The sequence below is a fragment of the Pan paniscus genome, chromosome 9, assembly GCF_029289425.2.
Source record: "Pan paniscus chromosome 9, NHGRI_mPanPan1-v2.0_pri, whole genome shotgun sequence".
NCBI lineage: Eukaryota > Metazoa > Chordata > Mammalia > Primates > Hominidae > Pan > Pan paniscus.
In genome coordinates this window covers 19,510,801-19,535,659 of record NC_073258.2, presented here as the reverse complement: position 1 = coordinate 19,535,659, position 24,859 = coordinate 19,510,801, and the positions used below count along the sequence as shown (strand labels likewise).

The 24,859-nt window shown below is 41.3% G+C and overlaps 1 protein-coding gene and 1 pseudogene across 4 annotated transcripts in view; one reads left to right on the top strand and one right to left on the bottom strand.

The window, feature by feature from the left end:
• The window catches only part of PIK3C2A (phosphatidylinositol-4-phosphate 3-kinase catalytic subunit type 2 alpha), a 120,977-nt gene that overhangs the window by 6,952 nt on the left and 89,166 nt on the right, over positions 1-24,859 (top strand). The gene's annotated exons all lie outside the window — the stretch shown is intronic.
• LOC100979255 (large ribosomal subunit protein eL29-like) lies at positions 3,779-7,613 on the bottom strand (annotated as a pseudogene).

Sequence of the window (24,859 nt, the reverse complement as noted above, 5' to 3'; positions counted from 1 at the left end):
GCTCACTGCAACCTCCGCCTCGCAGGTTCAAGCGATTTTCCTGTCTCAGCTTCCTGAGTAGCTGGGATTACAGGCGTCTGCCACCACATCTGGCTAATTTTTGGGTTTTTAGTAGAGACGGGATTTCACCATGTTGGCCAGGCTGGTCTTGAACTCCTGACCTGAAGTGATCCGCCCATATCTGCCTCCCAAAGTGCTGGGATTACAGGCATGAGCCACCGTGCCCGGCTTGAATCGCCTAGTTTCATCTGACTAGATCTCATAATGTCATTTATCAGGCTAGAATTCTGTGTGTATTGAAATGTATGACATGATACTACAATTGTTTAGGATTCTTTTTGAAAAGTCATACTTATTAAGGTATAATTTACACTTAGTAAAATTCATCTGTTTTAGGTGTAAAGTTCTGTATAGTTCTGCTAAAACAGATGAATTACAAAAAACAGTGACAGTTGTGTAACTGCCACCACCACAATTAAGATACAAGATATAGAATATTTCCATCACTCCAAAAATTTCCATAATTATGCCCTTTTGAAGTAAATCCCTTCAGCCCACCCCTCACTCCCTGGCAACAGCTGATTTGTTTTTTATCCCTATAGTTTGGCCTTTCCCAAAATGCCATATAAATTGGCATCACACAGTGTATGTATATAGCCTTTTGAGACTGGCTTCTTTCATTTAGCATAACACTTTTGAGATTCAATAACATGTCTCTTTTTTATTAATAAACTTTTTTAGAAAGTTTATAGAAAAATCATGAAGTTACCAATTTACAGAAAATTTGTAATTGTAGTACAGAGAAATCCCTTAAACCCTGCACCTAGTTTCCCCTATGTTTAAATTTAAGTAAACTACTAATTTTTGCTGATGGTCAAACCTGCAAGGTTCTAGAATTAAGTTTGTTGAAAATGGGAAACAATGTGAAGATTTTGATCAAGACGATGACTTTCTAATGCCTTTTTTTTTTTTGAAATGCAGTCTCGCTCTGTCGCCCAGGCTGGAGTGCAGTGGCGCGATCTCAGCTCACTGCAACTTCCTCCTCCTGGGTTCAAGCGATTCTCATGCCTCATCCTCCTGAGTAGCTGGGATTACAGGCACGCACCACTATGCCCAGCTAATTTTTGTATTTTTGTTATTTTTTGGATTTTTTACCATCCCAAACAAACTCTGTAGCTGTTAAGCAGTGACTGTTCATTCTCTTCTTGACCCAGCCCCTGGTAACCACTAATCTACTTTTTTTTTTTTTGAGATGGAGGCTGGAATGTAGTGGCACGATCTCAGCTCACTGCAACCTCTGCCTCCCAGGTTCAAGCAATTCTGCCTCAGCCTCCCGAGTAGCTGGGACTACAGGCATGTGCCACCACGCCCAGCTAATTTTTGTATTTTTAATAGAGACAGGGTTTCACCATGTTGGCCAGGATGGTCTTGATCCACCTGCCTTGGCCTCCCAAAGTGTTGGGATTACAGGCGTGAGCCCCTGTGCCCAGCCTCTACTTTTTGTCTCTGTGAATTTACCTATTCTAGATCTTTCGTGTGATTGGAATCGTGTAATATTTAGCCTTTTGTGTCTGACTTATGTCACTTAGCGTAATGTTTTCAAGGTTCATACATGTTGTAGAATGTATCATTTTTATGGCTGAATCATATTTAATGTACCACATTTTGTATATTAATTCATTGATGGATACTGCATTTGTTTTCACTTTTTGGCTATTATAAACAATGCTGCTATGAGTATTAGTGTACTCCTATTTTCAGTTCTTTTGGGTATATATCTAGGAGTGGAATTGCTGGGTTGTTGTAATTCCATATTTAATTTTTTGAAGAAACACTAAAGTGTTTTCCAAAGTGGCTGTACCATTTTACATTCCCTTAGCAGCAAAGTATCAGGGTTCCACTTTTTCTACATCCTTGCCACCACTTGTTGTTTTCCTTTTTTCCAGTTATAGCCATTCTAGTAGGTTGACTAGTGATATTGAGTATCTTTTCATGTGCTTATTGATAATAAGTTGGCTTTTTTTTTTTTTTTTTTGAGACGGTGTCTCACTCTGTTGCCCAGGCTGGAGTGCAATGGCATGATCTCAGCTCACTGCAACCTCTGCTTCCCAGGTTCAAGTGATTCTCCTGTCTCATCCTCCCAAGTAGCTGGGATTACAGGTGCCTGTCAGCACGCGTGGCTAATATTTGCATTTTTGGTAGAGACAGTGTTTCAACACGTTGGCCAGGCTGGTCTCGAATTGCTGACCTCAAGTGATCCACCCACCTCGGCCTCCCAAAGTGCTGGGATTATAGATGTAAGCCACTGCGCCCAGACTAAGGTGGCTTTTTTTTTGTTTTTTATGAGGTCTTGCTGTGTTGTCCAGGCTGGGATACAATGGCTATTCTCAGAGACAATTGTAATGCAGTATAGCCTTGACCTGATAGGCTCAAAGGATCCTTCTGCCTCAGCCTCCAGAGTAGGTGGGAGTACAGATGCATGCCACTGTGCACAGTTAATGGTAGCAACATAATGATGCTTGTTTCAACAATGGTCAAGGCAGGGTGATGTTAACATTTTTTAAAAGGAAAAATAATTGGATGGAAACGTATTTTAAAATCGCTATTATATGCTAAGCATTTTATTATATAATTTTATTTAACTCTGAAAACACAGTATTATCTGTGTTTTACAGATGAGAAAACTAAAGACAAAGGGAGATCAAGTAACTTGCTTTAAAAATCACACAGTTGGCCTGGCAGTGTGGCTCATGCCTGTAATCCCAGCACTTTGGGAGGCTGAGGTGGGTGGATCACCTGAGGTCAGGAGTTTGAGACCAGCCTGGCCAACATGGTGAAACCCTGTCTCTACTAAAAATACAAAAATCAGCGGGGTGTGGTGGCGGGCACCTGTAATCCTGGCTACTTGGGAGGCTGAGTTAGGAGAATCGGCTTGAACCTGGGAGGTGGAGGTTGCAATGAGCGGAGACTGTGCCACTGTACTCCAGCCTGGGAGACAGAGCAAGACTCCATCTCAAAAAAAAAAAAAAAAAAAAATCACACAGTTTATAAGAGGGAAGTCTGATATTTGCTTGCTGCTACATGGTTCTTTCTTCTGCTATCACTGTTATATAAAACTATGAATTTAATCCACATGTTGATGTCATGTGAAAGTAAGACTTTTTTAGTCATAGAAATTGATGGAGTTTGGGGGAAAATTCCAGAAGTATTCATGTCAGTTTTTCGTTATTTTTTATTATTCACTATTCAGGGTTTCTCAGTTGCAACTCAGTTTTATCTTTTTTCTACCTTAAGCCATGTTAAATGCAGGTGTATACCATAACATTTAACACAGAAGCTTTACTGTTATCTGTCATGTTGGAATTGGGGTGATGTCAAAGTTTATTTAATGATTCATGTCAAGTGAATGAACAATGAAGTAGATCAAAGTTCAGTAATTATCTCCACAAAGCAGTACTACTGTTGGGATTCTGAGTTAGATTGAAAACTTCTTGGCCAGCAAAATGTCTTTCAATAGAGATCTCTTGCTGTGACTATATCCCCTTTCCTTGTCCCCCTCCCACATACATACAGTGATACACATATGCAGACATAGAAAATTATCATGGTTGGATACCCTGGTTGTGAATCACTTATGTGTAGAATGTTGCTCCTAAGGGCTGAAGACTACTAGTCTTCAGGAATAATGACTACTAGTGGATATTAAGCTACAGTGCAACCATTGCCTTTTGTCAAAATAGAATTAAGGCCTTTATTAATGTGCTTATAGTACTTGCGCAGTGGATAATCGTTTTAATAGAGTAATATGGAGGCTAAAGAATGGAGTGGGGGCCAGGTGCGGTGGCTCATGCCTGTAGTCCCAGCACTTTGGGAAGCTGAGGTGGGTGGATCTCTTGCGCCCAGAAGTTCAAGACCAGCATGGGCAACATGGTGAAACCGCATCTCTACTAAAAATAAAAAATTAGCCAGGCATGGTGGTGCTCGCCTATAATCCCAGCTACTCAGAAGGCTGAGGTGGGAGGATCGCTTGAGCTGGAAGGTGGAGGTTGCAGTGAGCCTCCTGACCTTGTGATCCTCCCACCTCAGCCTCCCAAAGTGCTGGGATTATAGGTGTGAGGCCCCGTGCCTGGCCAGGCTCACCTATTTTTAAACGTGTGACAAAGCTTGGGAAGACTCTCCTCTTCACTTTTCCCATGGCTCACTCTTTTTTATGTCCAGGTTGTGGCTCCAATTTTTTTTTTCCCTGACTACCCTATTGAAAATTGTATCCTTGCCGGGCACGGTGGCTCACGCCTCTCACGCCTGTAATCCCAGCACTTTGGGAGGCCAAGGCGGGCGGATCACGAAGTCAGGAAATCGAGACCATCCTGGCTAACACGGTGAAACCCCATCTCTACTAAAACTACAGAAAAATTAGTCAAGCGTGGTGGCCGGTACCTGTAGTCCCAGCTACTCAGGAGGCTGAGGCAGGAGAATGGCGTGAACCCGGGAGGCGGAGCTTGCAGTGAGCGGAGATCGAGCCACTGCACTCCAGGCTGGGTGACAGAGCAAGACTCCGTCTCAAAAAAAAAAAAAATAGTATCCTCCCCAACTATATCATTCTCTCTCACATTACTGTTTTTTCTCCTATTTCATTTACTGTCTGTATGTACCATTTTGTTTACTTGTTTGAATCAAACCACTTCTTAACATTTCCATTGCTGTTATCCTAGTCCAAGTCATTATTCTAGACTTTGTCAGCTACCTGTTAATTGGTCTCCCAGTTTCCATTTTTGTTTGTTATGCCTATTTTCCACAGAACAATAGGGATCTTGAGCAATGTAAATCAGATCACATGACTGTGTCTGCCTGAAATTCACCCTGGGCTTCCTATTATACCTAAAATTCAGTATAGTATCCCCCATCTTGGAGGTATATCAAATTTAATAATTAAAAAAGTTTTTATTGATAGATGGAGATTTTAAGATTTTTTTGGAGAGATTTCTGATTTTTGATAGTTGAGCTTAGTGATTTAACTTGTTTCTGATTTTTTTTGTTTCTTTTCTTAATCCACAATGTGATAGTATGTTTCTTTTCTTTTTTCCTTTCTTTTCTTTTCTTTTCTTTTTTTCTTTCGAGACGGAGTCTTGCTCTGTTGCCCAGGCTGGAGTGCAGTGGCACTATCTCGGCTCACTGCAAGCTCTGCCTCCCTGGTTCATGCCATTCTCCTGCCTCAGCCTCCCAAGTAGCTGGGACTGCAGGTGCCTGCAACCATGCCTGGCTAATTTTTTGTATTTTTATTCAAGATGGGGTTTCACCATGTTAGCCAGGATGATCTCAAACCCCTGACCTCGTGATCCACCTGCCTTGGCCTCCCAAAGTGCTGGGATTACAGGCGTGAGCCACCGCACGGGGCTCCTTTTTTTTTTTTTTTGCAATAGAGTCTTGCTCTGTCTCCCAGGCTGGAGTGCAGTGGCATGATATTGGCTCACTGCAACCTCCGCCTCCTGGGTTCAAGCAATCCTCCTGCCTCAGTCTCCTAAGTAGCTGGGACGACGACAGCAATGACTACTACGTGGTGCACTCCACCATGCCTGGTCAATTTTTGTATTTTTTGGTAGAGATGGAGTTTCACCATGTTGGCCAGACTGGTTTTGAACTCTTGACCTCAAGTGATCTGCCTGCCCTGGCCTCCCAAAGTGCTGGGTTTGCTGGCATGAGCCACCGCACCCGGCCATGTTTCTAATTTTTTTTTTTTTCTTTGAGACAGAGTCTTCCTCTTTCACCAGGTTGGAATGCAGTGGCACCATCTCGGCTCACTGCAACCTCTGCCTCCTGGATTCCAGCAATTCTCCTGCCTCAGCCTCCTGAGTAGCTGGGATTACAGGCGCCTGCCACCATGCCCAGCTAATTTTTGTATTTTTAGTAGAGACAGGGTTTCACCAAGTTGGCCGGGATGGTTTTGATCTCTTAACCTCGTGATCCACCTGCCTTGGCCTCCCAAAGTGCTCGGATTATGGGTATGAGCCACCACACCCAGCCCCCTATATTTCTAATTTTTATAAAAAAATACATCACAAGAAATCCACAGAGTAAAATTAAGTTAGATTCGAATGAGGAAGTTTCATTGTGTCATACCCTCAACTTGGAAATGTAACTGCATATTTAACGTAACAAAATTTGGAGAAAAGAATTAAACTTTACAAGTTAAATTTAATATTATAGAAATCTAAGAGTTAGAATTAATCTTTTTTTTTTTTTTTCTTCGAGATGGAGTTTCGTTCTTGTTGCCCAGGCTGGAGTGCAATGTCGCAGTCTCGGCTCACTGCATCCTCTGCCTCCCGGGTTCAAGCAATCCTCCTGCCTCAGACTCCCGAGTAGCTGGGATAACAGGCATGCGCCACCACGCCCAGCTAATTTTGTATTTTTAGTAGAGGTGGAGTTTCACCATGTTGGTGAGGCTGGTCTTGAACTTCTGACCTCAGGTGATCCACCTGCTTCGGCCTCTCAAAGTGCTGGGATTACAGGCATGAGCCACTGCGCCAGGCTAGAATGAATCTTATCATCCAATGTCTAACAACTTTATATACTTGAGAAATTGAAGCTCAGAGAGGTGAAGTGCTTTATTCAAGTTGAAATAGCTAATTAATAATAATAGGGTTGGGGCAGAAACTCAGTTTTTCTTTTCTTCTAATTCAAAGTCCTCATTTGTTAGTTTGTGATGCCTGTATTTAGCAATTTTTTTTTTCTTTCCTGCCTCAGGTTTATTTGTACAAATAGCACAGGAGGTGAGGACCCCAGCCCCATGCAGACAGCAGCCCAGGCAGGTTGCACCAGTCCTTGTGTCCTCACGTTGGCAGGCAGATACCTACTCTGAAGCCTTTGTAGGAGCCTGAGCACCTTTGCGAACCTGAGCTGGAACTGAAGCTGGAGTTGCAGCCTGGGCCTTGGTTTGATCCTTGTCCTTGTCCTTTGGCCGGCACAGCCCAAGCCCCTTGGCAATGCGGGCACAAGCACGCTTCCCAAGCTTGGGGTGGGCAATGTAGGCAAGTCGATGGAGCTTGCTGCTGACACCCTTTGGGATCTTGGGCTTAACCTCCTTTACAAGGGCCTTCATAGCCTCACCACGTGGACTGATGGCCTGCCAAGGCCTGCATCTTCTTTAGGCCCTTCTTGTTTTGCTTCTTGGCAATGCACATGTTCCTTAGGAATTTGGGGTCCACCCCCTTGAGAGAGTCATATCTTTGTGATTGGGGTTTCTTTTCTTTTCTTTTTTTGAGACAGAGTCTCGCTCTGTTGCCAGGCTGGAGTGCAGTGGTGCGATCTCGGCTCACTGCAGCCTCCGCCTTCTGATTTCAAGCAATTCTCCTGCCGCAGCCTCCTGAGTAGCTGGGACTACAGACGCGCGCCATCATGCCCCACTAATTTTTATATTTTTAGTAGAGATGGGGTTTCACCATGTTGGCCAGGTTGGTCTCAATCTCTTGACCTCGTGATCCACCCACCTTGGCCTCCCAAAGTGCTGGGATTACAGGCGTAAGCCACCACACCCGGCTTGATCGCAGTTTCTTAATACGATTTCTGTGCCATTTTCGGGAATGGTTGTGTGTGGTGTGGTTCTTGGACTTGGCCATGTCTGCACCTTAAGCCATGGCTCCCGAAGCACCTAGAACCGGAAGCTATATTCAGCAATTTTTAAGTTGAATTTCTGTTAATACCTTTAGATTTAAGAATATTTTTCAAATATAAAACTTAGTGGGATAACAAAGCCAATTTCTAAGGAAATATTCTTCAGGGAATTTCAGTCTCTAACTACAGCGGAAAAATCTTGTATTTCAGGATAGTTTTTATTGAAAGAATGTCTTAGTTCATTTTCTGCTGCTGTAACAGAATACCACAGATTGATAGTTTATAAAGAAAATAAATTTATTTGGCTTACAGTTCTGGAGGCTGGGAAGTCCAAGGGCATGGTAGTACTAACATCCGCTTGGCATCTGGTGAGGGCGTTCTTGCTGTGTCCTAACAGAGTGCAGGTGACCACATATGACAGAGAGGAAATCTGGCTGAACTCATCCTTTAATCAGGAGCCCATTCCTACAGTTATGGTATTAATCCCACAATTATGACATTGTGTGAGTGTACTCCCACAGTCGTAGTCATGAGGACTATGCCCTCCTGGCCTAATCATCTCTTAAAGGTCCCACCTCTTAATACTATCACAATGGCAATTAAATTTCAACATGAGTTTTGGAGGGGACATTAAAACCATAGTTGTTTTCATAGTTACCACATAATAATTGGCTGATTGTTTAAAGTCAAATACTGTATTTCCTATAAAAGGTTGACTAGTGATGAGGTTTCCATAACAGTTGTTTTGTGGCCAGGCACAGTGGCTCACGTCTGTAATCCCAGCACTCTGGGAGGCTGAGGAGGGCAGATCACTTGAGATCAGGAGTTTGAGACTGTCCTGGCCAACATGGTGAAACCCCATCTCTACCAAAAATAAAACATTTAGCTGGTTGTGGTAGCAAACACCTGTAATCCCAGCTACTCAGGAGGCTGAGGCTTGAGAATCACTTGAACCTGGAGATGGAGGTTGTAGTGAGCTGAGATTGCGCCACTGTACTCCAGCCTGGGTGACAGAGCAAGATTGTCTCAAAAATACAAAACAATACAGTTGTTTTGTGGGGATTATTTGTAGTTGTTGGACCAGAAGCAATTATTTTTTTCATATGTTAAAAGAGTTGTATAAAATGTGAGATGGAGATGTACAGTATAGTAATGTAGCTTATTCAGCTTGTTAAATTAAGTCTCCTGTTCTGATTTAGATTGACCCACAATGTTGGATTTAGCTTGGAGAATATAACTTTACTGTATCAGCAATATTCCCCAAAGAGCATCTTCAAACACATGGTTAAACAAATAATAAGAGGATCCATACGTTTCTATTACACCTGAATTATTAATTAATTTATTTATTTATTGAGACAGGGGTCTCGCTCTGTTACCCTGGCTGGAGTGCAGTGGTGCGAACTCCGCTCACTGCAACCTCTGCTTCCTGGGCTCAAGCTTTCCTGCCACCTCAGCCTCCTGACTAGCTGGGACTACAATCATGCACCACCACGCTGGCTAATTTTTCTATTTTTTTAATTTTTTTTTTTAGTAGAAGCAGGGTTTCCTTATGTTGCTTAGGCTAGTCTCAAACTCCTGGACTCAAGCAGTCTGCCCACCTTGACGTCCCAAAGTGTTTGTAGTACAGTCATGAGCCACCACACCTGGCCAAGCCTGAACTTTTAACTAGCTTTCATCATTAAATGAACCTAAAACTTTTATGAAGATCCTCTCCGAGTTAGCTAAACTGCAAAGTTTGAGGGCACAGTCTTCCATAAGACCACTTTCACTTCTGACTCCAACTGCAAGTCTGGGGGCTGGAGAGGTTCCCAAAGTTTCGATAACTTGCTAAAAAGATGCCAGGAGAACTCACTGCTAAGAGCTATTATGTTCATGGTTACAGTTTATTTCAAGGAAAGGATACAGATTAAAATCAAGGCAAGGAGCCCATAGAACCAAGTTCAAGAGGGTCTCAAATGTTGGAGCATCTGGTATTCGCTCCCCATTAAGTCAGGAGGTGTTACTCTCAGTATCAGTATGTGACAGTATGCATGGACTATTGCCATCCGGGGAAGCTCACTTGTGCTTCAGCGTCCAGATTTTCAAATTAGGACTTCATTAAATAGGCATGTTTGATTGATGGATTGCCCACATAGTTGAGCTCAGTCTCTAGATTGGATTCAGACTGATACTGGATGACCCAAAGTCCCCATCCTAAATCACATGGTTGGCCCTTCTGGTTGGCCAATCCTGGCCAGAAAGACACTCCTGTCAAGTATGACATAGATTACCTCTCAGGAGCAGAGGGCACCTGTCTTTGGGCAAGGCTAAGTTCTTTAATAGGTAGGATGTAAAATTAAAACTTACCTCCATGGTTTCTTTAGGAACAGACTCTGTAGACAGTAGATGGATTTGATCCTAACTCCATGTATTAATAAGAACCGACATAATTTCTTTCAGGTAGTCATTTAAACTACATTATAACCTCATTGGGTGAATCCTCTAGTATATTTTTATCCTGCTTGGGCTTCACTGAACTTCTTGGTTTTGTTTGGTTGATGTCTTTCTTTGTGGAAAGTTCTGGCCATTTCCTTTTAAAATATTTCTTCTGTTTCATTCTCTCTACTCTCCTTCTTGGACTCCAATTACACATTATATTAGACCATTTGAAATTGTCCCACAGAACTTAAACATGCTGTTGTATCCCCTTCCCCCTCTTTTTCTCTGTTTCAGTTTGGATATTTTCTATTGATCTGTCCTCGGGTTTATCAATCCTTCTGCTAAGTCCATCTAATTAATTATTGATTTTGAATATATTTTTCCTTTCCAGTATTTCTTTTCTGTAGTTCCTGTTACTATGCTGAAATGTCCCATCACTTCATACATATTGTCTATCTTTTCTACTAGATCATTTAATATTTTTATCATAATTTTTTTTTTTTTTTTTTTGAGATAGAGTCTTGCTCTGTCGCCCAGGCTGGATGGAGTGCAGTGGCGCAATCTCGGCTCACTGCAACCTCTGCCTCCTGGGTTCAAGTGATTCTCCTGTCTCAGCCTCCTGAGTAGCTAGGATTACAGGTGCGTGCCACCACGCCTGGCTAATTTTTGTATTTTAATAGAGATGGTGTTGCACCATGTTGGCCAGGCTGGTCTCAAACTCCTTACCTCAGGTGATCCATTGGCCTCCCAGAGTTCTGGGATTACAGGTGTGAGCCACCGCACCCAGCCTATCGTAATTATTTTAAAGTTACTATTTTTTTTGAGATGGAGTCTCACTCTGTTGCCCAGGCTGGAGTACAGTGGCATGATCTCGGCTCACTGCAACCTCTGCCTCCCAGGTTCAAGCAATTCTCCTGCCTCAGCCTCCAGAGTAACTGGGATTACAGGCACGTGTCACTATGCCCAGCTAATTTTTGTATTTTTAGTAGAGACGGGGTTTCGCCATGTTGCAGGCTGATCTTGAACTGCTGACCTCAAGCGATCCACCCACCTTGGCCTCCCAAAGTGCTGGGATTACAGGCCTGAGCCACCACGCCCAGCCTAAACTTACTATTTAATAATAATTCCAATATTTGGGGCATCTTTGAGTTTGCTTATTTTGACTATTTCCTTTACTTTTACTTACCATTGGTCACATTTTCTTGCTTCTTTTTATGTCTCATAATCTTTTATTTTATACCAGACATCTTTTTTTTTTTTTTTTTTTTTTTTTTTTTTTTGAGATAGAGCCTCACTCTGTGACCCAGGCTGGAGTGCAGTGGCTCAATTTCAGCTCACTTTTTAGTTTTTCATACTTCTCCAAAACTGTCTTCTTTTAAAATCACTAATATTAGGGAGGGGAAATGTGACTGCTAATGAGTGCAGGGTTTCTTTATGGGGCAATGAAAGTATTCTGAAACTTGGTAGTAGTGATGGTCACACGCCTGTGAATATACTAAAAATATACTAAAAACAACTGAATATACTAAAAACAACCACAATCTCTGCCTCCCAAGTTCAAGCAATTCTCCAGCCTCAGTCTCCTGAGTATCTGGGATTACAGGCCTGTGCTACCATGCCCAGCTAATTTTTGTATTTTTAGTAGAGATGGGGTTTCACCATCTTGGCCACGCTGGTCTCGAACTCCTGACCTCAGGTGATCCACCCGCCTCGGCCTCCCATAGTGCTGGGATTACAGGCGTGAGCTGCCGTACCTGGCATGTATACCAGACAGCTTCTATAAAACAAAGGAGAACCTGAAGTTTACGTATTTTTTACTTAATATTTACCTCCAAAATTCCATTTATTCTGTCTGGCCACTAAATTGAGTAAGTCTAATTTATAAGTAAGATGAGTCTGTGCTTTGTTGCAGCTGTAGTTTGATTCAGTTTACCACTGGGTCCAAATACTTTGGGGCAGAATTATGACTTTCTCCTCAGCAGGATTTGGGATCTAAGCACTGACATGATTTCAGAGATCTGTTTTGCCAGCTGAGCTGCCAGCTTTTTAGGTCGCTGGGAGGTTCTCTTTGTTCTTTAATTGTGCTTCTTGCCTTTCTGTGTCTCAGGAGATCTCTGCCTTGCTGCTCTTACCCTTGCCTCAGGAGGGCAGCTGTTTTACATTCTGTGAAGGCCTGGAATGCCGTGGAGGGCTTTTTCTCAGCTCTTGCCTTCACAGCCTTTGGTAGCCAAAAGCTTGGATTACCTCAGATGGATTTCTGTCTGCCACTTGCCAATCCTCCTTTGGAAGATAACTGCCTTGTACTTCAGGGAGGCCTACATACTTCAGATGGGATCTCTTTCAGTTCTTCTGATCTGTCTTCAGCTTTCAGTGTGCTACCTGTGTATTTAGTGAAGACCTGTAGGAGAGTTGGTAGATGGGTACAGATGGGTTCCATGTCTGGGGCTCCTTGTAATTCTTTTTCCAGCACATTAGACTACTCAGCTTTACCTCCACCATGCCTTAGAATTTTAATCTGTCATGCTAGCCTACATTTGGCATTAAAAATTTCTTAATAGTCTGGTTTGTTTCTTCTTATCCCCATCTACAGTACGTTTTCTTCTGATGCTGCTGCACCAGGGAAGAGAGTAGTGTTGGGCCTCTCTCTCTATTAAAGGGCTATCACTTTCTGAAATTTAATTCATTAGGTGTTTGTGTGTTCTCTGTTCTGTGACATTTCTTTTTCTTTTTTTTTGAGACAGGGTCTCACTCTGTCACCCAGGTTGGAGTGTAGTGGTGCATGATCTCAGCTCGCTGCAATCTCCACCTCCTGGGCTCAAGTGATTCTCCTGCCTCAGACTCCTGAGTAGCTGGAGATTACAGGCATGCACCACCATGCCCAGCTAATTTTTGTATTTTTAGTAGAGATGGGGTTTCGCCATGTTGGCCAGGCTGGTCTCGAACTCCTGACCTCAAGTGATCCACCCACCTCGGCCTCCCAAAGTGCTAGGATTACAGGCGTGAGCCACCATGCCCGGCCCAAAATCCCCGTATTTATCATCTTTATTTTGAGATAGTAAAACATGCAAATGATGAAAAATTTAAAGCTACCAAAATTTAGCAAAAAGTAAATCTGCTTCCTACCATTGGCTCCCAGCTGTCCCTCATTTTTAGTTATTGACTTAGTAGTTTCTTACTTTTGTCACGATAGTCCCCTAAGGTGTCTCTTCCTTTCCAAGTCAAACCCTTCCATCTGTGTTTCTGATTGTATCCTGTTCAACTGTATCCAGTTTGTGAGTGAGTATATATCTTCTGTCTCTGTGCCTCTCAGTCTTTTCCCCCAAATCCTTCCCTTCAGTCTATGGCCTTTCCCATTTTAAACAGCCATTCTGATACCACCTCTTCCTATTTACCTCTCTCTCCTAGTTCCCTTTGAAAGAATAATATACCCTTGTTACTTATAATTCCTTACTTTTCTTTTAGTTTTTCATACTTCTCCAAAACTGTCTTTTTAAAAAATCACTAACATTAGGGGAAATGTGAAACCCTGCCAATTAGAAACTCTGCTAATGGGTGCAGGGTTTCTTTATGGGGTGATGAAAGTGTTCTGAAACTTGGTGGTAGTGATGGTCACACACCTCTGAATATACTAAAAACAACTGAATAGTATACTTTAAAAGGGTAAATTTCATATTAAATGAGTTATATCTCAATAAAGCTATTATTTTAAACATCACTGAGTTCTTAGATTTAGTGTTTTATTCCAGTCCTTATCCTGTGTCATCTCTCTGTAGTTTCTGACAATATTAACCATTTCCTCCTTAGGATACTCTGTTCCTTGTATGTATTTGATACCAGTCTTCATGTGCTAATCGCTCTCATGATTTTTTTCTTGTTTCTTTTTTATCTTCACTCTACACATTCTCCCAGGGCAATCTCAACTACTTCCATGACTTTAGGTCTTCAGCTGTACACTTAGATAACGCCTAAAGATTTGTCTCTAGCCAAATTGCTCTGTTGAGCCCAAAGCCAGTATTTCTTTTTTTTGAGACAGGATCTGCTCTATCACCCAGGCTCTATCACCCAGGCACTAGGGAGCCTTGACCTGGCTCAAGCAATCTTCCCACCTCAGCCTCCTGAATAGCTGGAACTACAGGCCCGAACCACCACACCCAGCTAATTTTTGTATTTTTAATAGAGATGGGGTTTTAGTGTGTTGTCCAGGCTGGTCTTGAACTCCTGGGCTTCAATTCCTGACCATTCGCCTTGGCCTCCCAAAGTGCTGGGATTATAGGCATCAAGCCACCGTGCCCGGCCAAGGCCAGTATTTCTATCCCCAAGCAGACATGAACTATATTTCTCACAATTACTTCAAAATAGGAATGTGTTTTGGTCTGACTAAAAAGGGCCATGTGGCTCTGAAGAACAATTCCGAGATATACATATGGATTTTTTTCCCTTAGAGGAAGAAATTGACGGCATATTATTTGGCACATTTAAGATGGCTTCTAAATACTTTAAAAATGAATGCAACAAGAGGGGGTTAAAAATCTATTGTATCTCTTTATTATATCTCTTAGGTTAAAATACTCATTTTGAATGTGATATTTTTGTTCCATATTAGATTTAATTTCACCTATTTGTTTAACAACTACTTGAATGAAAGCTTTGTTATTCCAGGACTAGAGTGCTGGGAATATAGCAGTAAACCAGACAAATAAATCCCAGCTTCATGGAATTTATAGCCTAGAAGGGGAAATGCAGGCAATAAACAAAATAAGTAAATATATAGTATACTAGATGGTAGTAAATGCTAAGGAGAAAATTAAGGTAAGGTGATAGGCAGTGGAGTTGGAGAAAATTGCAGTTTTAACCTGGTTATCAGGGAGGACTTTACACAAGTGTCACCTTTTCAATGAAGACTTGAAGGAAGCGAGGGATTAAGCCATTCAGTGATTCAGCGGAACAATCTAGTCAGAGGTAACAGAAGAGCAGGGGCCCTGAGTTGGGAGCATAAGGTGTTGAGGAACAACATGGGGGCCAGTGTGATGGAAGCAGTGCAGAGTTACAGGAGGGAGATAACGGGGGGCCAAATATTAGTGTGCCTGGTGGGCCATTGTAAAGATTGTACCTTTTCTCTGAATGAGTTAGGAGCTATTGAAAATTCTGTGCAGAGGAGTGACAAGTTCTAGGTTTTTCAAGATCACTCCAGCTACTGTGTTGAGGATAGTCTGAAGGTGGGGAAAGGAGGGGTTATAAATGTAGCAGGGAAACAGTTTGGGGAAGTCTATTTCAATAATCCAGGAAAGAACAAGAGATGATGATTAATTGGTCTAGGATGGTATTGAGAACGTAATGAAGAAATGTTTAGGTTCAGAAATATTTTGAAGATAGAGCCTGTAAGTATCTGATATAGTGACCACTAAATATTGTTGCCTTCCTGATAAGCTATAACTGAATTAGAATTTTCTAATATAATAGAAATAAGTAAATTTACTAGCTATGCATACAATGATGAGAGTGTATAATCATTTCTCTCACTGATTGTAATATCTTACTATAGTAGTTTTCCCACCTTATCCTTAGTAGGATATGTTCCAAGATCCCCAGTGGATGCCTAAAACTTCGGATAGTACCAAACCCTATATATACAGTCATGTGTTGCTTAATGGCTGGGATATGTTCTAAGAAATGCATCAGTAGGCAATTTTGTCATTGTGTGAATGTCATAGCAAGAACTTAAATCTTGATGGTGTAATCTACACACCTAGGGTATGTAGTATATAGCCTTTTGCTCTTAGGCTACAAACTTTATGACATATTGCTGTACATATATTAAATGCTGTACATACTGTAGCATGTTATTATACTAAATACTGTAGGCAATTGCAACAATTGTTAAGTATTTGCGTATCTAAACATAGAAAAGGCACAGTAAAAATACGGTATAAAAGATTTAAAAATGCACCTGTGTAGGGCACTTAAGTATGAGTGAAGCTTGCAGGACTGGAAATTGCTCTGGGTGAGTCAATGAGTGAATAGTGAGTGAATGCAAAGGCCTAGGACATTACTGTATACTACTGTAGATTTTATAAACACTGTACATGTACTATCCTAAATTTGTAAATATATATATTTTTTTCTTTTTAATTAAAAAAAAAATCTTTTTTAGACAGTCTCACTCTGTTGACCAGGCTAGTGCAATGGTGTGATCACAGCTTACTGTGGCCTGGAAGTCCTAGGCTCAAATGATCCTCCCACCTCAGCCTCCTGAGTAGCTAGGAATATAGGTGTGTGCCACCACACTCGGCTAATTATTTTTTAAACTTTTTGTAGTTGAGGAAGGTGGTCTTGCTACATTGCCCAGGCTGGTCTCAAACTCCTGGGCTTAAGGATCCTCTCCTCTTGGCCACCCAAAGTGCTGGGATTATAAGCATGAGACACCATCCCCAGCCATTTTTCTTTCTTTAGTAATAAATTAACCTTAGCTTACTCTAACCTTTTTACTTTATAAACTTTTTAATTTTTTTTAACTTCTGACGCTTTTGTAATAACATGTAAGAACATAGTACAGCTATACAAAAATACTTTATATCCTTATTCTACAAGCGGCTATTTTCTATTTTTTAAATTTTTAATTTTTTTTTACTTTGTAAACTTTTTTGTTAAAAACTAAGACACAAACACACATGGCAGCCTAGGCCTACACAAGGTCAGGATAATCAATACAGCTGTTTTCCATCTCCACATCTTGTTTCACTGGAAGTCCTCAGGGGCCATAATATGCATGGAGCTGTCATCTCCTAGGATAACAATGCTGTCTTCTGAAATACCTCCTGAAGGACCTACTTGAGGCTGTTTTACAGTTAACTTTTTTTTTTTTTAAAGTAGAAGGAGTGTACTATAAAGTAACAATGAAAAATATAGGAAATATTACTAGGAGTTTTTCATCTCTGTTATAACATTATAATCTTTTTTCTTTTTAGAGACAGGATCTTACTCTGTGCTCAGGCAAGAGGTACAGTGGCATGATCATAACTCACTGTAACTTCAAACTCCTGGTCTCAAGTGAGTCTCCTACTTCAGCCTCCCAAAGAGCTGAAATTGAGTGGCTAGAATTGCAGGCATGTGCCACCATGCCTGGCTAATTTTTTTTTTTTTTTAAAGAGGGTTCTCACTATGTTGCTCAGGTTGGTCTCAAACTGCTGGGTTTAAGCATACCCCACTCCTCGACCTCCCAAAGGGAGGGTGCTGGGACTACAGGTGTGAGCCACCGCACCTGGCCCATTATAATCCTGAGGGCCCACTGTCATATATATGGTCTGCTGTTGGCTGGAGTGTCATGTGGTACATGACTATACTGTGTTTTTTCCTATATGTACATAACTTACGATAAAGTGGTTTTCTTTTTTTTTGTTGTTTTTTTACAGTTTCTTTCTGTTGCCCAGGCTGGAGTGCAGTGGCACGATCTCAGCTCACTGCAACCTGTGCCTCCCAGGTTCAAGGGATTCTCCTGCCTCAGCCTCCCAAGAAGTTGGGATCACAGACGTGTGCCACCACACCACGCCCGGCTAATTTTTGTATTTTTAGTAGAGACGGGGTTTCACCATGTTGGCCAGGCTGGTCTCGAACTCCTGACCTCAGGTGATCCACCCACCTTGGCCTCCCAAAGTTCTGGGATTACAGATGTGAGCCACTGTGCCTGGCCAGTAAAGTTTAATTTATAAGTTAGGCACAGTAAGAGAATAACAATAAGTAATAATAGAATAATTATAACAGTATACTTTCATAAAAGTTGTTTAAGACTTATGAATTGTTGATATCTGGAATTTTCTATTTAATATTTTTGGACCACTTTTGACTGTGGGTGACTGAAACCTTGGAAAGAGAAACTGTGGATAAGGGGGAACTACCACATTCATTTTTTAATGTTTTACTTGTATTTTAAAATGCAGTGAGGCAGAGCGTGGTGACTCATGTCTGTAATCCCAGCACTTTGGGAAGCCAAGGCAGGAGGATTGCTTGAACTTAGGAGTTTGAGACCAGCCTGGGCAACATGCATGGCAAAACCTCATCTCTACAAAAAATACAAAACTTAGCCAGGTATAGTGATGCATACCTGTAGTTCCAGCTACTCTGGAGACTGAGGTGGGAGGATTACCTGAGCCTGGGAGGTCGAGGCTGCAGTGAACTGTGATCATGCTGCTTCACTTCGGCCTGGCGACAGAGTGAGAACCTGTCTCAAAAATACATAAATAAATAAATAAAAATGCAGTGAATGTTTTACATAAGTTGATCATGTTATGTGCAGTGCTCATTAATTCACAGATGATGAACATTTGAGAAACTCTATTTTATAAAGTTTGTTATAGTCTTATCCTTTCCCCATGTCTCTTAATGAGTGACAGCAGTCTCCTTAATTTAGCCTCTAGATTGGCAAATGAAAGGGGGACAGTATAGCTTTTGTTTGTATTTTTTAATGTTATCACTAAAAGATAAACTTTCCAAGTCGAACTTTTTTTTTTTTTTTTTTTTGAGACAGGGTCTTGTTCTGTCGTCCAGGCTGAAGTACAGTGAATGATCTTGACTCACTGCAGCCTCAACTTGCTGGGCTCAAGTGATGCTCCTACCTGTCAGCCTCCAGAGTAGCTGGGACTACAGGCATGCGCCACCATGCCTAGCTAATTTTTAAAATTTGTGTAGAGATGGGGTTTTGCCATGTTGCTTAGGCTGGTCTCAAACTCCTGGGCTCCTCTTGTCTCAGCCTCCCAATGTGTTTTGTGAGTCACTGCACCCAGCCAAGAGTAGATTATTCTTTATGGTTAAGTAATGCACAGAAAAGTGCATAAATCATATATGATTATTTAACAAATAATTATAAATAAATACTTGGGTAACCAGTCACTAGGTTAGGAAGCAGAACATTGCTAGTACCCCAAAGTCCCCACTATATTTCTTTCTGATTATAACTTTGTAAGTAACTACTATTCTAACTTTTTTTTTTTTTTTTTTTTTGAGACAGAGTTTCACTCTTGTTGCCCAGCCTGGAGTACAATGGCACGGTCTTGGCTAACTGCAACCTCCATTTCCCAGGTTCAAGCGATTCTGTTTCTCGGCCTCCCAAGTAGCTGGGATTACAAGCATGTGCCACCACGCCTGGCTGATTTTTTATATTTTTAGTAGAGATGGGGTTTCTCCATGTTGGTCAGGCTGGTCTCAAACTCCTGACCTCAAGTGATCCACCCGCCTCGGCCTCCCAAAGTGCTGGGATTACAGGTGTGAGCCACTGTGCCCGGCTATTCTAACTTTTGATAATCATTTCCTTCACAGTTTTGCCATAATGTAAGCATTCTTAAATAAAATAGTTTTTCATGTTTTTGAACTTTATATGAATCAAATCGTGTGTGTGTTTGTGTGTGTGTGTGTGTGTGTGTGTGTATATATATATATATATATATATATATATATATATATATTTAAAAATGGGATCTCACCATGTTGCCCAGGTTGGTGTTGAACTCCTGGGCTCAAGGGATCTTCCTACCACAGCTTCCCAAGTAGCTGGGACTACAGGCATGCCACACCCAGCGCCTTACATGTGTGTGTGTGTGTGTGTGTTTTCTGTCTTTCATTTGCTCAACCTGTTTCTAAGTTGTATTGTACAACTCTAGTGGATCCATTTGCATTGCTATATAGAATTCCATTGAGTGAACTGTGTTATAATAAAAAAAAAAAAATCAGATGATTGGTGACTGGGGGCTCTTAGATAACTTCAGGATGGGTGTTGGTTGCCTGAAAGACCAAAACATGATTAGAGGGTTAGGGAGGGGAGAAGTGCTAGAGACCAGTTACCAATGGCCAGAGACTTAATCAACCATGTCTATATAATGAAGCCTCCATTAAAACCCTTAAATGACAGGGTTTGGAGAGCTTCTGGGTTGGTGAACACATAGAGGTGCCGGGAGATAGTGTCCAGAAAGGGTATGGAAGTTCTGTCCCGCCACCTCTAATACCTTGCCCTATGCATCTCTTCCCTTTGGCTGTTCCTGAGTTGTATCCTTTATAATAAGTCAGTAATAAGTAAACTCTTCCATTTGGCTGTTCCTGAGCTGTATCCTTTATAATAAGTCAGTAATAAGTAAACTCTTCCATTTGGCTGTTCCTGAGTTGTATCCTTTATAATAAGTCAGTAATAAGTAAACTCCACCTGAGTTTTGTGAACCATTCTAGCAAATTATAAAACCTGAGTTGGGTTCATGGGAACCCTTGATTTGAAGGCAAGTCCAAAACAGTATAAGTAATATAGGAACCCACTACTTTTGACTGTAGTCTGAAATGAGGGTAACCGCTGGAATGCAGTGGCACAATCTTGGCTCACTGCAACCTCTGCCTCCCAGGTTCAAGTGATTCTCCTGCCTCAGCCTCCTGAGTAGCTGGGATCACAGGTGTGCGCCACCACATCTGGCTAATTTCTGTATTTTTAGTACAGATGAGGTTTCTCCATGTCGGTCAGGCTGGTCTCGAACTCCTGACCTCAGGTGATCCACCTGTCTCAGTCTCCCAAAATGCTGGGATTACAGGTGTGAGCCACTGCGCCTAGCCTTTTTTTTTTGTTTTTTTTTGTTGTTGTTGTTGTTTTGTTTTCTAGTAGTTCTTTTTAATGTATTAGAAAGATTAGCTCTTTGTGATAGGAATAGCAAAAATTTTTTCTTGGTTTATTGCTTTTCACTGACATTTTTATGGTTCTATTGTTTTTATTTATTTATTTTTGACAGAGAGTCTGGCTCTGTGGCCCAGGGTGGAATACAGTGGCACGATCTTAGCTCACTGCAGCCTTGACCCCCTGGGCTCAAGCAGTCTTCCCATCTCAGACTCCCGAGTAACATGTGCCACCATGCCCTGCTGATTTTTATATATATATTGTTTTCATAGAGTTAAGGATTCACCACGTTGCCCAGGCTTGGTTCAGTTATTTTTATTTTAGCTTTTCATTGCCTGCAGCAGTGCTTGATGCATAGTATACACCCAGTAAATATTTACTGAGGAAATGAATACATTCATTGGTGCTTTTTTGCCAAACAAAAGTTATTTTAAAAGATGTTTATGTGCTTGAATCTTTTACATATGGCTTCTAGATTTTGAATCATATTAGGAGGCCTTTATGCTGAGGTTACAAAGCAATTCTATGTTGTCTTTTGTTTTCATGATAGAATTTTTTTACACTGATTTAGAGCCAGGACAATGGCTCACACTGTAATCCCAGTGATTTGGGAGGCTGAGGTGAGATCACGTAGGGCTAGGAGTTCGAGATCAGCCTGGGCAATATAGCCAGACCCTGTCTCTACAAAAAATGAAAACATTAGCCAGGCCTGGTTATACTGGTAATCTCAGCTACTCGGGAGGCTGAGGCAGGAGGATCCCTTGAGCCTGTAGGAGTTTGAGATTACAGCGAGCTATGATGATGTCACTGCCCTCCCGCTTCAGTGATAGAGTGAGACCTTGTCTCTATTTTTAAAAATTTAATCTTTTTGTAACTTATCCTATGTGGTTGATTGTGAACACATTTCTCTCTAAAATGTTAAGTTTTCTAAATCTAGAATATTAAGGTAATTAGAAAGTATGTACTTTAAAAATTAAAAAGTTATAAAGGATAAGACCTCATTTAAAGGCTGTAGGTTGGCCAGGTACAATGGTTTCTGCCAGTAATCCCAGTGCTTTGGGAGGCTCAGGTGAGAGGATTGCTTTGAGCCAGGAGTTTGAGACCAGCCTGGGCAACACGGTGAGACCCTGTCTCTACAAAAAATTTAAAAATTAGTTGGATGTAGTAATACATGCCTGTAGTCCCAGCTGCTCAAGAGTTTAAGGCAAAAGGATTGCTTGAGCCCAGGAGTTCTAGGTTATGGTGAGCTATGATCAAGCCGCTGCACTTCAGCCTGCGCAACAGAGCTAGACCCTGTCTTCAAAATAAATAAATAGGCCAGGTGCGGTGGCTCACACCTGTAATCCCAGCACTTTGGGAAGCTGAGGCGGGTGGATCACCTGAGGTCAGGGGTTTGAGACCAGCCTGGCCAACATGGTGAAACCCCATCTCTACTAAAAAAAAAAAAAAAAAAAAACACACACACACAAAAATGAGCCGGGCATGGTGGTGGGCACCTGTAATCCTAGCTACTCAGGAGGCTGAGGCAGGAGAATCCCCTGAATCCGGGAGGCAGAGGTTGTGGTGAACCGAGATTGCACCATTGCACTCCAGCCTGGGCGACAGAGTGAGACTCTGTCCCCCCAAAAAAAAAAAAAAAAAAATCAGTTCCATGGAAGTACCATAATTTATTTTCCTTTAAAGTTTATATTCATTTGGGGGGACAAATATCTGTATTGTTCAACTCAAATAATTCTTTTTTAGTTTTCTTAGTTGTCTTGAAGTTTTAAGATCAGGAAAACATTTAGATGGGTAGCAGCACCAACTTGCTTTTTTCTGTTCTCTGGGGTTTAAATTTAAATTGTAAATGACTGTCTAACACAGAAGAAGCCAAGAACTTTTAAATTAATTCTTCTGTTTTGGGATATGCAAATGGTGTCTAAACGTTTAACTAAATAGTTTAATTACCCACTTTTGAAGAATTTTAAAGTAGCTACAGCCTTGTGATCTTCACTGGGTTACTTTATGTTGAGAAAATTTTGGCAGATGATGTGCAGGCCTCATTCAAATACTAGTTATATTGTCTTTCTCAGCTTGAATTAGGGGAACATTAGCATTGAAGTTTTCATTTTGAATTAGGATGTAGGAAATTATTTCCTGCTAAATGTTTGTCATCAAATGAAGTTTTATTTTAAAAAATTAATGGAGCATGTCAATGCAGCAGCCCCAGAAAAACAGCTGAAGCACAGGGTTACTTTTGGACAATCTGTTAAGTCCTTTTATTGCCATTTTAGTATACATGCATGATAACCTCTTGGAAAACTAAAATATGGTAACTTAGCTGGTAGCAATCAGCTCACTTTTACTACTTAGAGTTGAACTTACTTTAGCATATACTACTTTGGGTGTTGGTACTAGAAATAGAGCAAGCAAATACATTGGTGATGTGAGAAAAACCCATACTCACTATTAAAATATATTTCAGATGATTAATTTTATATCTTTATCAGTAAATGAGAGTTAACATTCATTTGAAATACTTAGAACAAGTGTATTCTCCTGTGAATAAACTATTGTAAACTAATTTTAAAAAATCTAGATCCTTCTTTCAGAATAATGTTACATTGTTCATTACCAGATGTGGCAACAAGGAGAATACTTAAATAACAAATTGGCATTATGCTTGTGGAAGATGAATTATATCTACGTAGCCTTTCTCTTTGTAAAATGCTATTTTTTTAATTTTTTATTTTATTTTATTTTATTTTTTTTGAGACAGAGTTTCACTCTTGTTGCCCAGGCTGGAGTGCAATGGTGACCTTGGCTCACTGCCATCTCTGCCTCCAGGGTTCAAGGGATTCTTCTGCCTCAGCCTCCTGAGTAGCTGGGATTACAGGCCTGGCATGCCACCACACCCAGCTAAATTCTGTATTTTTAGTAGAGACAGGGTTTCACCATGTTGGCCAGGCTGGTCTTGAACTCCTGACCTCAGGTAATCCACTTGCCTCAGCCTCCCAAAGTGCTGGGATTACAGGTGTGAGCCACTGTGTGTGGCTGCTGTTTTGTTTTAATACATCTAATTTTGTGAAAAATAGGCAGTATACTTTGGTGTTCCACAATAGGTGATTACACTTGATTTATTTTTCCTACCATATATCCATACTCTTGTGCCATTGGAAATGCCTTCTTTAAGACTGTCCAATAGCCCTCACTCCCTCTTGTTAAAACACATGTTCAGCCAGGTGAGGTGGTTCACGCCTGTAATCCCAGCACTTTGGGAGGCCGATGCAGGCGGATCACTTGAGGTCAGGAGTTCAAGACCAGCCTGGCCAACATGGCAAAACACTATTAGTCTCTACTAAACTTTTTGGTCTCTACTGAAAATACAAAAATTAGCCGGGTGTGGTGGCGAGCACCTGTAATCCCAGCTACTTGGGAGGCTGAGGCAGGAGAATCGCTTGAACCCAGAAGGCAGAGGTTGCAGTGAGCCGAGACTGTGCCACTGCACTCCAGTCTGAGCGACAGAATGAGACTCTGTCTAAACAAACAAACAAACAAACCCCACATGTTCAGTAAATTAAGTTTCTTATTCATTAAGCAAGGTACTTTTAAATGTTGTGGGGAACTCCAAAAATAAACAAGTAGGCCTTTGCACTTAAGCTTATTTTAGTCTGTTGGGTAGACACATAGGTTCACAGATTCTGTGTTAATCAGGACATTTTTTGTTATGGCAGAAACTCATTTTAAACTGGCTTAAGCAAAAAGGGAGACTTACTGGCTTACATAAATGAAAGGTTGGCTTTGGGCTTAGTTGGATCCAGATGCCAGTGTAATATTAGCCAGAATCTGTCTTTCTTCGTTTTATCTTAGCTCTGCTTTCTTCTGGATTGGATTCATTCTTAGGCATTATCTCCTCAAGTGGTGACAAAGACGGTCACAGCAGGGCCAGGCTTATATCTGAGTTTAGTAAGCTCAAAGAAAAGCTTTCTTTCCAAATAGTTTCAGCAGAAGTCCAGGAGTTAACTCTGATGGGCCAGATTTGGATCCTCTGGAGTGGATGGGAATGGGGGACAAGGGTAGAGATGGCCAGTTCTATTTTAATTAACTATGTGGGATAAAGGGAGATCAGTCTCCAAAATGGAAGCCGTAGGTTCTACAACCAGAAGCAAAGATGTTGATAGGCAAAAACAGCAAAAGGTCTACAGAAGTGAA